This window comes from Pseudorca crassidens, chromosome 14 (genome assembly GCF_039906515.1).
Source record: "Pseudorca crassidens isolate mPseCra1 chromosome 14, mPseCra1.hap1, whole genome shotgun sequence".
NCBI lineage: Eukaryota > Metazoa > Chordata > Mammalia > Artiodactyla > Delphinidae > Pseudorca > Pseudorca crassidens.
The window spans coordinates 30,568,276-30,581,076 of NC_090309.1; positions in this window are offsets into that span (position 1 = coordinate 30,568,276).

The window sequence follows — 12,801 nt, forward strand, 5'->3', positions numbered from 1 at the left end:
GATTGAAAGCCCTTCCTTCCGGACACTAAACAGTCATGGCCAAAAATAAAAACAGACCACACATACAATGTGATGCTGACACTGAACCCAGCGAGCGCAGCTCTGGGAGCCTACGGTACCTCCTGCAATCCCGTGGCCACTGTGGACGTGGAAGGGAATGGGGCTGGGACTTTGGGCACCTGTTAGGCCCAGGCCAAGGCCAACCCCTCTTCCCCAAGGAAAAGCTACAGCCCCAGCCTCTGGCACTTGCAGGGACAGACAGAAGTGGGTGGGGGAAACTGGAAGGGTCTCAGGCCTCCACGTCCACAAATCATCCTGTTTTAATGTAAATGGCCATTGCCAAGAGTACAGCATGTTTTCCTGCGTCAGCAGCTCAGTGACTAATGCCCCAAGATAAATGGCTTTGTTTTGCCTTGTTTAGAGTGACTCTGTAACCTTTCCCTCCTTTCTGCAGAGGGGAACCCCCAGATCCCTGCCAAGTGCACCCAGGTCTAAGGATGCCTGAGGTTCAGAGTCTCTGGCCGGGTTGGTGTCACCCCATGTGCAGTGAGAGGCAGGGCCGGGTGAGAACCGGCTGCATAGATCTGAAGTGAATCCATCATCAGTCCTTAGCAAATGACTCTCAGAGGAGCTGGGAACAAGCTCTACCCTCCAGGCAGGCTGGAGCTGGGGCTGGAGGGAGGCTCCAGAGCAGCTGGGGACTATTGACTATTGGGGAGAAATCTAGGGCAAGAAGGGCAAGGGGGAGAAGACTGGGCAAGTAGAACAAGGAAGAGATTACGCTGCCATCTTGTGCCACTTGGGTATTATTAATCCACCTGGACTTCTTTTTTGAACCAGTGAAGCCTCTGGATTTTGAAAGAAGAATTGGCTGTGGACCCAGATCCAGGGGTTTGGGAATCTCAGCCCTAGCACTTACTGGCTGTGACATCTTGGATGGTATTGTCCCATTTTATAGATGAGGGAACTGAGGCTTAGATTAGCTAAGCAATTTGCCCAGAATCACACGTCTAGCTCATGGCAGTATCCAAACTTCAACCGGGACGGTATAGCTCCAAAGTCAATAGTGTTGAGTGAAGAAGCAGTTGGGGAAACCAGTCTCCCCAGGTGCCTATTGCTTTGTGAAACACCAGCTCGTCACCCTTCCAGAAATGTGTCCTTGCTTTGCCACACTGCAAGTCCTGTGCTTTATGTTCCCACCCTTCTGCTTTCTAAACACACTTCCCAGTTTCCTTGTGGTTGGTGGACCATGTGCTGTGTGTCACCTCCAGGCTGGAGCATTTCATTGTCAGTAGGAAGCCCTTTAGAGCTCTTGACCCCTGTCACAGCAGCCAGCACTTTTCCAAAGAGACTGCTCCATCAGCCCTGCATCCTACATTAGGATGACATGGACAGGGCTCCAGCCAACCCACGATGGATAATGGAGCATGAGTGAGAAATAAACTGTCATTGCTTTAAACCACTGAGATCTGAGGTTAGTTACTGCTGTATAACTTATCCCATTCTGACTGATACTCTTCCCTTTCTGGGAGGAAGAAGCAGGTGAAACCTTCTAGATGTAGGCAGCAGTGTTCAGCAAAGGGAGAGGACAGGGGCACACTTCCACCCACCACACCATCATGTTTCAGAGACGCCAAGGCCCAGGAGCCTTAGAGAAGACAAGGATTCTGACAGCCCCGAACCACAGAGCTTTCAGACTAGAGGAAGGTCATCCAGCCCACCTGAGTTTAGGAGGGCTGGGTCAGGGAAGTCTTATTTCACACAGTCCAGGTCAAGGCTGTCCAAGCCTCATGCTAAAGGAGTCAGAATTTGGCCTTGGGAGGAGCTGGCTCACCCCCTGGCCAAGTGCCAGCAGGGCCTCTCACAGCGGCAGACAGGCACCACTGCAGATGTACACCCGGGCACTGGGTCCGTGTCACCTGAGTGCAGACTCCCTTCCCCAGGCAGACCCTGAGGACAGCGGACAGTGTTCCCTGTGAGCATGAGTTCTGGAACACTAACCGCTACAGCAGGACTGGGCTGCAGGACGCCGGGAGGATCTCCTGGAAGTGGGTTTGACCCTGTGAAGGAGTGAGGCTCTAACCTTCTCTCGGATTATCTCTTCCCCTCTTCCTGCATAAACAGACTAACCCCATCCCACAATTCCGAAAGACAGCTAGAGGGAAAGTGGTTAGACTACAAAACAGCCCCTTCTGGATAAGGTGGTTCTGAAGCTGGATGTGTACTGGGAGAGGTCCTGGAACCGGGTGTTCAGAGGGGATACCTGTAGAAGTGGGGGAGGGGAGGGTGTAGAGAGCATTTCCCTTTAGCGACAGCTGCCTGGTTAGTGTGAGTGGAGGGATGCCTCAAGGCATAAGTGACTCCCAAATATCCCTCCCTCACTTTCCCTTTTCCCTCCAGTCACGGCCAGCCTTTACTCACACTTCCCTGACATCTGCCCACTCACAGCTCTCCAGAACCTCCCCCCCACAACCAATCCCCCATCCCCGGCCAAAACTGCTTGAAAGACCTCATCATCCTTCTTATGGAATGCGCTGAGTTCCTTCCAAAAGACCCTGGAAGGGCTGTGCCATTTCCTGGAGAAGTGGTGAATTGTGGAGCCCCTCTAGCCCTTCCCCCAGCCAAGACTGGCCATTTGGAAGCTGCCTTGGAAGTTATCCTGGAAGCAAATCCTGATGTCACAACTGACTCCTACTGTATGGGTCAGCAGAATGGTGTAGAGGAAACAGCCCAGCCTTTGAGATCAGATCAATCTGGGTTTCATTCCTGACTCTGCCACGTGCCACATGTGTGAACTTGGGCATGGGCTTAAATTCTGTAAGCCTTGATTTCAAGTAAAACAGTGGAAGACGATGATAACATTAGTCCCCACATCATGATAGCACTCACGTAATGGTTCCAACAAGGGTGAAAGAAGACATAGCCCTTAGCACACGGTCTGTCTGATATGAAACACATGTCAGTGCTTAATAAGTGATATTTAGCATTAGTATGCTACACTGAGGGGGCGAGAAGCAGAGAGGTTCCTGCCAGCCTCATCAAGCAGTCAGTGAATTTGTTTGACTCATAGAGGCAGGAAGAAGTGTTGGGGATCTGTGAAAGGGACCCGGGGGTCAGTGGCAGCACGCACACCCTGGGCAAGGTGAGGCCAGAGCCCACAGACGGGGAGGAGACTCCAGGGCCAGAGTCCTCCCAGCCGGCAGCTCCGGAGCCAGCCCTGCGCTACCTCAGGCAAACATCTGAACACAGCTGTTCAGTGTCCAGAACAGTTCAGAAACCAGCCCTGGGAAAAGCTCTTCCTTCGTTTTACCCCCATCCATCCATCTCTGTCAGTGCACTTTTGTCTCTGCATTGTCGTGTTGCCTTCTTTGACCTTCAGCTTGTTTGTGAGTATTTCAGGAGAAGTTGTCGGGCTTCCCTGTCCAGGCCAGTGAGGATGGGAGAAGGCAGTAACGACTGCCAGGTCCCATGAAGAGCCCAGAGAGACCAGGGAAGGCACAGGATAAACCAAAATGAAGATGTGGCCTTTAGGGCTGCTTGAGGAAGACAGGGCCTGCTTCCTGGATGATGGCTGCCCAGAGGGGAATTTTACACTAACGTGTTCCAATATGTGTCGGTTATTTAGCTCATTTAGCTTAGTCGTTCGGTCTAATTCATATATGAATAACTGACATGGGACTTTTGGGTCAAGATGTCAAACCTTCTGCTTCCATCTCAACATATAAGAATGACAGATACGTTTGTTGATTTAGAATATATGTATATAACTATGTTAAAGAGAATAAAGAAAGGAAGATCTTCACGGGTAAATGATGGATAAGGAAACCAAAGTGGTGAACAGGAGCTGAAGGGCAGCTAAGAACTGGGAACAGGGAGAAGTCACTGGGGATTGGGTTGCTATGTCAGGACAGGGCTCCTCCGTGAAACCAGGGAGCCATGGACATACAGCCCAGCCGCCAGGGGAGGGGGACTGACTCTGCTCACCCTCAGGCTGGTGTCTGGAAACACGCTGTCTATCCAAGGCCAGAAATGAAGATGCAGTCCAATAACAAAACTGAGTCCCCACCCTGTTCCCTGTGTAGGTATGAAGTTCAGAACAACTCCATCCATACGGAGAAGATCCCTAGACAAATTTGTTCACATAATATCTTGTTCACAGCTCTGAATCCCACGGTTCAGAGCTGGGGCTAAGGTAATCACAAAGTAGCCCTATAGGGAAGGGCATTGGGGAGAACACCCCCATGAAATACAAACTCTCAAAAAAGATTATTCACTGAAAGAATAGAAGTTGAGTGTGTCGTTTTCAAACACGTGGAGAAAAAAATGAACAAAAATTGATTCAACATAAAGTAGGAATGGAGGGGAAGTAAAGAACCTAAGACAAATCATGGTAAATAGAAATAAAATGATATTGCAGAAATACTTTTAAGTATATTGATATTCATAATAAGTGAACCTGAGTGGGTTAAACCTTTATTAAAAAAACAAAATTTCACAGTGTTTTGTTCATGTGTATGCTATTTATGAAAGGAGCATCTAAAATTGAGACAGAAGGGTTGGAAATGAAGATATACAAAACACACACACGCACACACAGATGTAAAATGCTATCCAAAAGGGGACTAGTGAAATATCAGTTAAGAGAAGAAAACAGTAATTTTATGGACATAAAAAAGAACATTTCCTAGTCTAAAAATGAATTATCCATTAAAACGACATAGCTATAATGCCTGTGTACACAGCTAACAATACAGACTCAAAATATGTAATTGACAGTATTGAAAGAAGTTGACAAATCCACAATCAGAATAGGCCACTTTCTCAGAAATGAATAGATCCTACACTCAAAAGTTGCCAAGATTATGAAAGATTGGAATGATAAAATTATAGATGATTTGATATAATAGAGCCATGTAGTACTTTGCACCCAATAAATAGAAACACATAACTTTCAAGTACACATGGGTCATTGTGATATTTGATCTGAACTGTATGTCAAAGCTAGTCTCACCAAATTCCAGAGACTTGGTATGATAGAGACCACATGTTCTGACTGCCACATAATAAAACTCAAAATAAATCATTGAAAGAGGGCACCCCAGAAGCCCATATATTTAGAAACAAACAAGCAAAACAATCCCACTGCTAAATGGTTTATAGGTTGAAGAGGAAATCATAAAAATTATGAACATTTTAGAAATGAACAATAATGAGAACATGGCATATCAAAATTGTGAAGCTGTCCCTAGAGAGAAATGTCTAGATCAATTGGTATTTATTAGAAATCAAGGAAGATTTAAAATAAATAAACTGAGGATTCACATCAAGAAGTTGAAAATAGGATAATGGGGCAAACCGAAAGGAAGAAAAAAGAGAATAATAAAGATGAAAGCCAAAAATAATAAAATAAAAATAAATAACAAGAAATAGAAAGGACTAATGAAATAAGAAGTGGTTGTTTAAAAACAAAAAGAGAAAGCCTCCAGTAAGGCTAAAAAAAGTATTATACATTGTAATGGTAATGATATTGTTTCAATATTGTGATATTGTTACAATCAAGCAAACAATTTCAGATACAGCAGAGTTTTTGGGGGGCTTCCAGTAGATACGTCTGTATTAATCATGTCTTTTTATTATCTATATTTCCTGATGCTTTGATATCTGGGGTCTTGTTTACCCCTGAGAGACTGCCCCTCAAAATTCCTAGAGATAGGGAAGGGCTCACCTGCAGGCACCCTTCGTATGCAAACCAACCAATCTAGAGCCCACACTCAATCTACTTCCTTTATCCAACTGCCGTGATCACCCCAGGGCAGGTACCAGACAACTAGGGGCAGCACTTATGCCCCAGAGCCTGCTGAAATTATTCAAACTAGCCATTCCTAAGCCTTCTTACTCTACCTTGCCTATTCTCTCAGAACCACAAAAAAGTCTCTTGCCCATGCTCTTGCCTCACCTCTTCTGCCCCCTAACTGACACTGCGCTTCCCCATGTGGCCCTGCTGGTGCCGCACGCTCCCTCCTCTTGGGAACTGTGAGGAACAAACTATCTTTTCAATGGCAGTCATCTCCTGATCTGTTGACTTTGCCATACCTGAAAAACAATAAAATTTACATTTTAAATCAATTTCCTTATCACTAATCCAGAAGGAGAAAGCAGAGAAGGTGGATCAAGTGGAAAATGTAAGAGATGAACAACATCTTTAATCTTAGGAACAAAAGGTCCCAGGGAGGACCAAGCATTATTAATAAAGGAGGAACCACACTTAAATATCTCCTGGTGAAATTTAAATGTCAAGGACAAAGTTCAAAATCCTTTAAGTTTTTGAGGGAAATAAATTTACATGTCAGGGTGAAGAGGATTGAATTGGAACCAGACTTCTCTCCTCTACAAACCTAAAAACAAAAAGAAATATAAGAAACATAATAATATCTACAAAGTTCCACGAGGGAAAAGCCTACATTCTAAGACAGGAAAGCTATAATTCATTTGTGAGGTCAATTAAAAGAATATTTTTCAAACATTTAAGCATTCAGATGTATACCACACACTCAACCATCCAGAAAAATTTGTTCAAAGTAATGGCTCAGCTGAGCAAGAAACAAAGTAAAATTTAGGGTTAATTTATTTAAAGTAAATATTAACATGATTTTAGAAATAATAGAAATGTCCAAAATAATTACTGAAATAGAAAGTACATAAATATAAGAAATAAATTCATAATAATAATCTTATTCTAAAATGTCATTATATCAAGAAAAATGAGAGGTAGAAGTAGGGAGAAATTTAAAAAGCATGAAATCATCCTACACAAATAAATACATACTATGTCCTTTTTGAGGTTGGTAAAGATACAGTGTATATATATATATATATATATATATATATATATATATATAGGGTGTGTGTGTGTGTGTGATTAAAGGAACCAGAGGTAGACTAAAAACGGAAAACATGACTTTCTAATTTCTAAATATAAATAAACTTGCAAAGCAAACTTAAGCACAAATAAAAAGGAAAAATAAAAATATAAGGAAGCGTGAAGAGCAGAAAACATTATTATCATACGAGATAAATGATCAAATATCCTGGCTCCAGAGCTTTGGGACTAAAATGACACTGGGAACTTCATGCTGGGGACTCTCCCTGTCTCTCGTCACTGGGTCTGCTTTAGTTCCCCCATTTGCAATAATCCATGTCCTCTGTTTCTCAGTGTACCTGTAGGAAGATGGCCACGGCAAGGGCAGCAAGTCAGTGTATATCTCCCTTTGATCCAGAGAGTGGCAAAGTTGAATGAAAATCCTTAGTCCCGGTTTCCAACACTCAGGGAGGATTCTGCTTGGCACAGCATGGGCCAGGTGCCCATCTGGAGCAAACAAGTGTAGCCGGGGACAGTGTCTTACAGAACTCCACACAAAGTGGACCGCCTTCCAGGAGACGGGTGGACAATCTGCTAGGTGTTCACTACCCAAGAACAAACAAAAAGAAAGCAATATTTATATCAGAAAATGTAGAATTCATAGCAAAAAAAAGCACTAAAGTGGAGGAAAATGTATCCTATATTGGTAAATTGTACAAACTAAATGAGAATATAAGAACCATGAATCTGTGTATTCTGAATATAGCATCAAACATACAAGGACAGAAAGTTTAGAAATTGAGAAATTGAAAAAAACACAGTCATAATAGAAGGTTTAATATGCCTCACCATTTCTGTGAGATCAAGTAGACAGAAATTAATAAGAATGTAGAAGAGTTAAACATTATTATTAAAATTTTGACTTAGTCGTGCGCCACAACTACTGAGCCTGTGCTCCAGAGCCCATGAGCCACAACTCCTGAAGCCCACGCTCCTAGAGCCCATGCTCTGCAACGAGAAGCTACTGCAATGAAAAGTCCACGCACTGCAATGAAGAGTAGCCCCCGCTCACCACAGCTAGAGAAAGCCCACGCGCAGCAATGAAGACCCAATGCAGCCATAAATAAATAAATAACTTTATTTAAAAAAAAAAAAGAAACATATAAGATGAAGCCACTCTGGAGGGGATAAAACTTGTCTTAATAGCCCTAGAGTCAAATCAGGAAATCACAACTACAGTTAATGATTGTTTCAGAAACAATAGGGAGCTATAGCAAAGAAGAAGCACAAAGCTCTAAAGAACAGAATACAGATAGTCTTTCATTTTTCTCATTAAACAGAAGAAAGAAATTTATTGAACCAAGTATTCAACTCAAAAGGCAAGCAAGGGGCTTCCCTGGTGGCGCAGTGGTTGAGAGTCCGCCTGCCGATGCAGGGGACGCGGGTTCATGCGCCGGTCCGGGAAGATCCCACATGCCGCGGAGCGGCTGGGCCCGTGAGCCATGGCCACTGAGCCTGCGCGTCCGGAGCCTGTGCTCCGCAACGGTTGAGGCCACAGCAGTGAGAGGCCCGCGTACCACAAAAACAAACAAACAAAAAAAACAAAACAAACAAACAAAAAAAAGGCAAGCAAAAGACCAAACAAGTGAACCTATGAATTCTAAGGAAGAATTTGAAGATAATGAATTAGAAGATGATATATTAAAAATAATAAAAACTATAGATCTGAGAAATTCAAGAGCTGAATCTTTGAAAAGACTACAATTAGGATAATAATAGTGATCATTTATTGGGTATTCAGCTAATGGCTAAGTACCATGCTAAACACTTTAAACACCCCACACATTCATCTCACGATCTCACATGGGGTAGGAAGTATAGATATTCCCATCAGAATCGGGAAAATAGTATCAATATATTACTACCATCCAACCCACAGATACAATTGGAGTTTTGCCAACTGTCTCAATATCTGTATGTAAGTGGATTCAATCCAGGATCATGTGTTGCATTTAGCTGTCATTTCTCTTTAGTCTCCTTCAATCTGGAACAATTCTTCAGTCTTTTCTTGACTCTCTTGACCTTGACAATTTTGAAGATACAGGCCAGCTGTTTTGTTGAAAATCCCTCAATTTCAGCTTGTCTGATGTTTCCTCATGTTACGTATTTTGAATAAGAACATCTCATGCTGTGGCTCCTCATTGCCGCCTATCAGGAGTCACATGATTTCAATTTGACCTTGATCACTGAATTAAGGGAATATCTTCCACTGTCAAGTGACCCTCCTTCCCTTTGTAATCAATCAGTACTTTATGGGGAAGTACTTTTGAGGTTATATAAATACCCAGTTCCGCATCCACTGTTGTAACATACAGCGATGTTTCTTGGCTGAATCACTCATTACTATGATGGTTGTCAAATGGTAATTTTTGTATTTTTTTAAATTTTACTGGAGTACAGTTGATCTACAACGTTGTGTTAATTTCTGCACATACATTCTTTTTCATATTCTTTCCCATTATGGTTTATCACAGGATATTGATTATAGTTCCTTGTGCTAAACAGTAGGACCTTGTTGTTTATCAAATGATAATTTTTGAATTCCACCATTCCTTCTACTATAAATTAGTTGACATTCTACTCTTAAGGAAAGGTTTTTCTCTTTTCCCATTTGCATATTCTTCTATTTATTTATATCAATGTCGAATCTTGGATGCCTATTTTATTCAATGGTAAAAATCTGTTACTATTTTGTCAAATTATCCCAGATCTGGCTAGTGGGAGTCCTTTCAAACTGGTTTCTACGTCTTTTTTTTTTTTTTTTTTTTGGCGGTACGCGGGCCTCTCATTGTCGTAGCCTCTCCCATTGCGGAGCACAGGCTCCAGACGCGCAGGCTCAGCGGCCATGGCTCACGGGCCCCGCCGCTCCGCAGCATGTGGGATCTTCCCGGACCGGGGCTCGAACCCGCGTCCCCTGCATCGGCAGACGGACTCTCAACCACTGCGCCACCAGGGAAGCCCTCTATGTCTTTTTGACCTGTACTCGTCACTCTCTGAGCACTTCTTTTCTGGCACAACTGAATGTTCCAGGCTCATCTTGTAATTTTCCTGCCCCAGTCCTGGAATCCACCATTTCTTCAAAAATTCATGCTCTTTGAGTGGAGAAAGGTATTGGGTTGTCCAAAAAGTTCGTCTGGGTTTTTCTGTAACATCTTACAGAAAAACCCAAACGATCTTTTTGGCCAACCCAAAACTTCAAAACAAAGACCTAAGTATCAGGTGCCCCAGGTATGTTCATTGCTATTAGGGCACAGGGCACAGAGTTGAGAAATCCATCTGTATCCCTATCTATCTATCTCTCTCTCTATCTCTCTGTCTATCTCTCTATCTATCATCTATCTATCTGTGGTAGGCAGCCCCAAGATTGCCCCCAGGTATTCAAGTCCTTGTGTAATCCCCTCCTTTCAAACATGGACTGGACTTAGTGACTCATTTATAACAAACAGAATATGGCAGAAGTTCAAGTGTACATGACAAAAAGACTGTGACTTTTATCTTGTGCATTCTCTCTTACTCTCTCACTCACTTACTCTAAAGGAAGCCAGCTGCCCTAATTGAGAAGCACACGTGGCAAAGGACTGAGGATGTTTCTGATCATCTGCCACTGAGGAAGTGAATCATTCCAGCAACCACCATTCCAGCGGGTCTTCCTCTAACAGAGCCTTCAGATGAGACTACAACCCTGGCAGCCTTGTGAGAACTTGAGGCAGAAGCACTCAGCTAAGCCACTCCTGGATTCCTGATACACAGAAATTATGAGATAATAAGTATGACCTATTGTTTTAAACCAGTAAGGTTTGGGATAATTTGTTACACAGCAATAGAAAACTAAATACACACACACATACACACACCACACATTTCTATATCTATTCTATATATTGAAAACCATGAGTTCACACCACACCTCCAATTCCAATTCAACACCACAGGATTAATTCTAGCTTTCTTCTTTTCCATAACTGTGACTCCCTTCTCAGACAGTGAGAACCTGAATCACTTTAATATAATTATTTATTGGGTCAATTCCCCACCCCCACCCCCTTTATAACCAATTTCCTCTCACCGTCACTGCCACCCAATGTTGGTTTCCTCCACCTGCTTGGACCCCGACACCCCAACTTAGAGTTATGGACACCACCTGCCTTGTATGGACCCCAATCGTGTCCAGCCCTCCCCAATGACTTCTGAAAGAATTATTCAAGAAGGGAGGAAGGGAAGGAGGCGAAAAGCCTGAGAAGAAAGCAATATAGAATATCAAAATAGATTTTTTTTAAATAGAGAAATAAGCTTCAAAGAACCTGAGAAACTATTAAAGCCTTACCCACCAAAAGGTGTTAGGCCCAGACATTCCAGCTCTCAAGGAATAGATCATCCCTGCACTATATAAACTGTTCCAAGACCAGAGAAAAAATTAGGTAGTATCGCAAATCATTTTACTAACCCAGTAAAACTCTGATATCAAAACCTGACTAAAGAAATTAAAACTTCACATAAATCATAATAAATTGAATTCAGCAATACATTTTAAGAGTAGTGCATGACCAACTAGATTTAACTCCAGGAATCCAGGGGTGGATCAATGCTAGGAAATCTCTTCACTCTAAACTAATAGATAAAAGGAGTTATATGGAGATAGCAGTTGACATCAAATGGATTTTTTAAAAATTCAGACTCATTTCCAGAAAGTCAAGATTTTTTGGTTGCAGGTAACAGAATCCAAGTCAAGTTTACACACATAGGGCTATCTCATGGAAGTCAGTGAATCAGAACCCAAAAGAATAAGTGTTGGGAAGGAAAAGGCAGAACTGTCTTTCATATCTGTCCATTAAGGATAAATACTCTAAAATCAATAACTTTCCTATAAACCGACAATAACCAGCTTGAAAAACCAATGGGGAAAAATTCCATTTACAACATCAATGAAAGACTATAAAGTACCTAGAGGATAGATGCTAGTGATGTACAAATACTGAAGAAATGTGGAATAATTTATGTGAGGATATAAAAAGGAGACGAGTAAAAGGAGAGACGTGTATTGTTCATGGGTAAGAAGATGCATATTGTAAAAATGTCCATCTGCCTTAAATAAATCTATAATTTCAATGCAATCCCAATGGGACTGTTTTCAAAATTTGACAGTACAATTCTAAAATTGAGGTGGAAGACTTAATGGAAGCCAGGAACAACTTGGGATGTTGCCTACCACATATTAAGCACTACTGAGTGCTTACATTGTACTGAATTAAGTGTTTCACATACATTATGGCTTTTATTTTCTCCTCCTCAAAACTCAATGAAGTACAATAACCTGCAACTTAGAGATGTTTAAAAAGTTCATCAGTAACAGAGAGGTACTAAATATCAGGAGTTTTATTTGAACCCAAGACTCATCACTTCAGAACTTAAAAGTTTAACTACTATACTAATTAAATATCTTACAAAGCTTAGAGTAATTTAAATGACCTGGTAAAGAAAGAGGGCTCAACTGAACAAACTAATAGGGAGAAATATATATATATATATACCTATCTTATTCCTAACATAAGAAAAGAATTACAGATTTATTTTTTCTTTCACTTCATTTCTTCCATGATTTATTATGATGAACAATATAAGGGAGAAATTGTTTATTGTATTACTTTTCTTTTCAAAGAAAGAGTTATTGAATATATTTATCAATTCTAGTATTTTTCTTTTTGTAATTCATTTTTTCTTCATTACTTTTCCCTCCTTATTTCCTTTGGTGTGTTTTGTTCTTTTTTGAGTTTCTTGAGTTGAATGTTAATGTTTTTATTTCACAATGAAGCATTCTTGCCCCTTCATTTTTCCAGCTGAACTTTGTATTCTCTTTAAGTTCTGAAAAACTCCTATGAGAATGT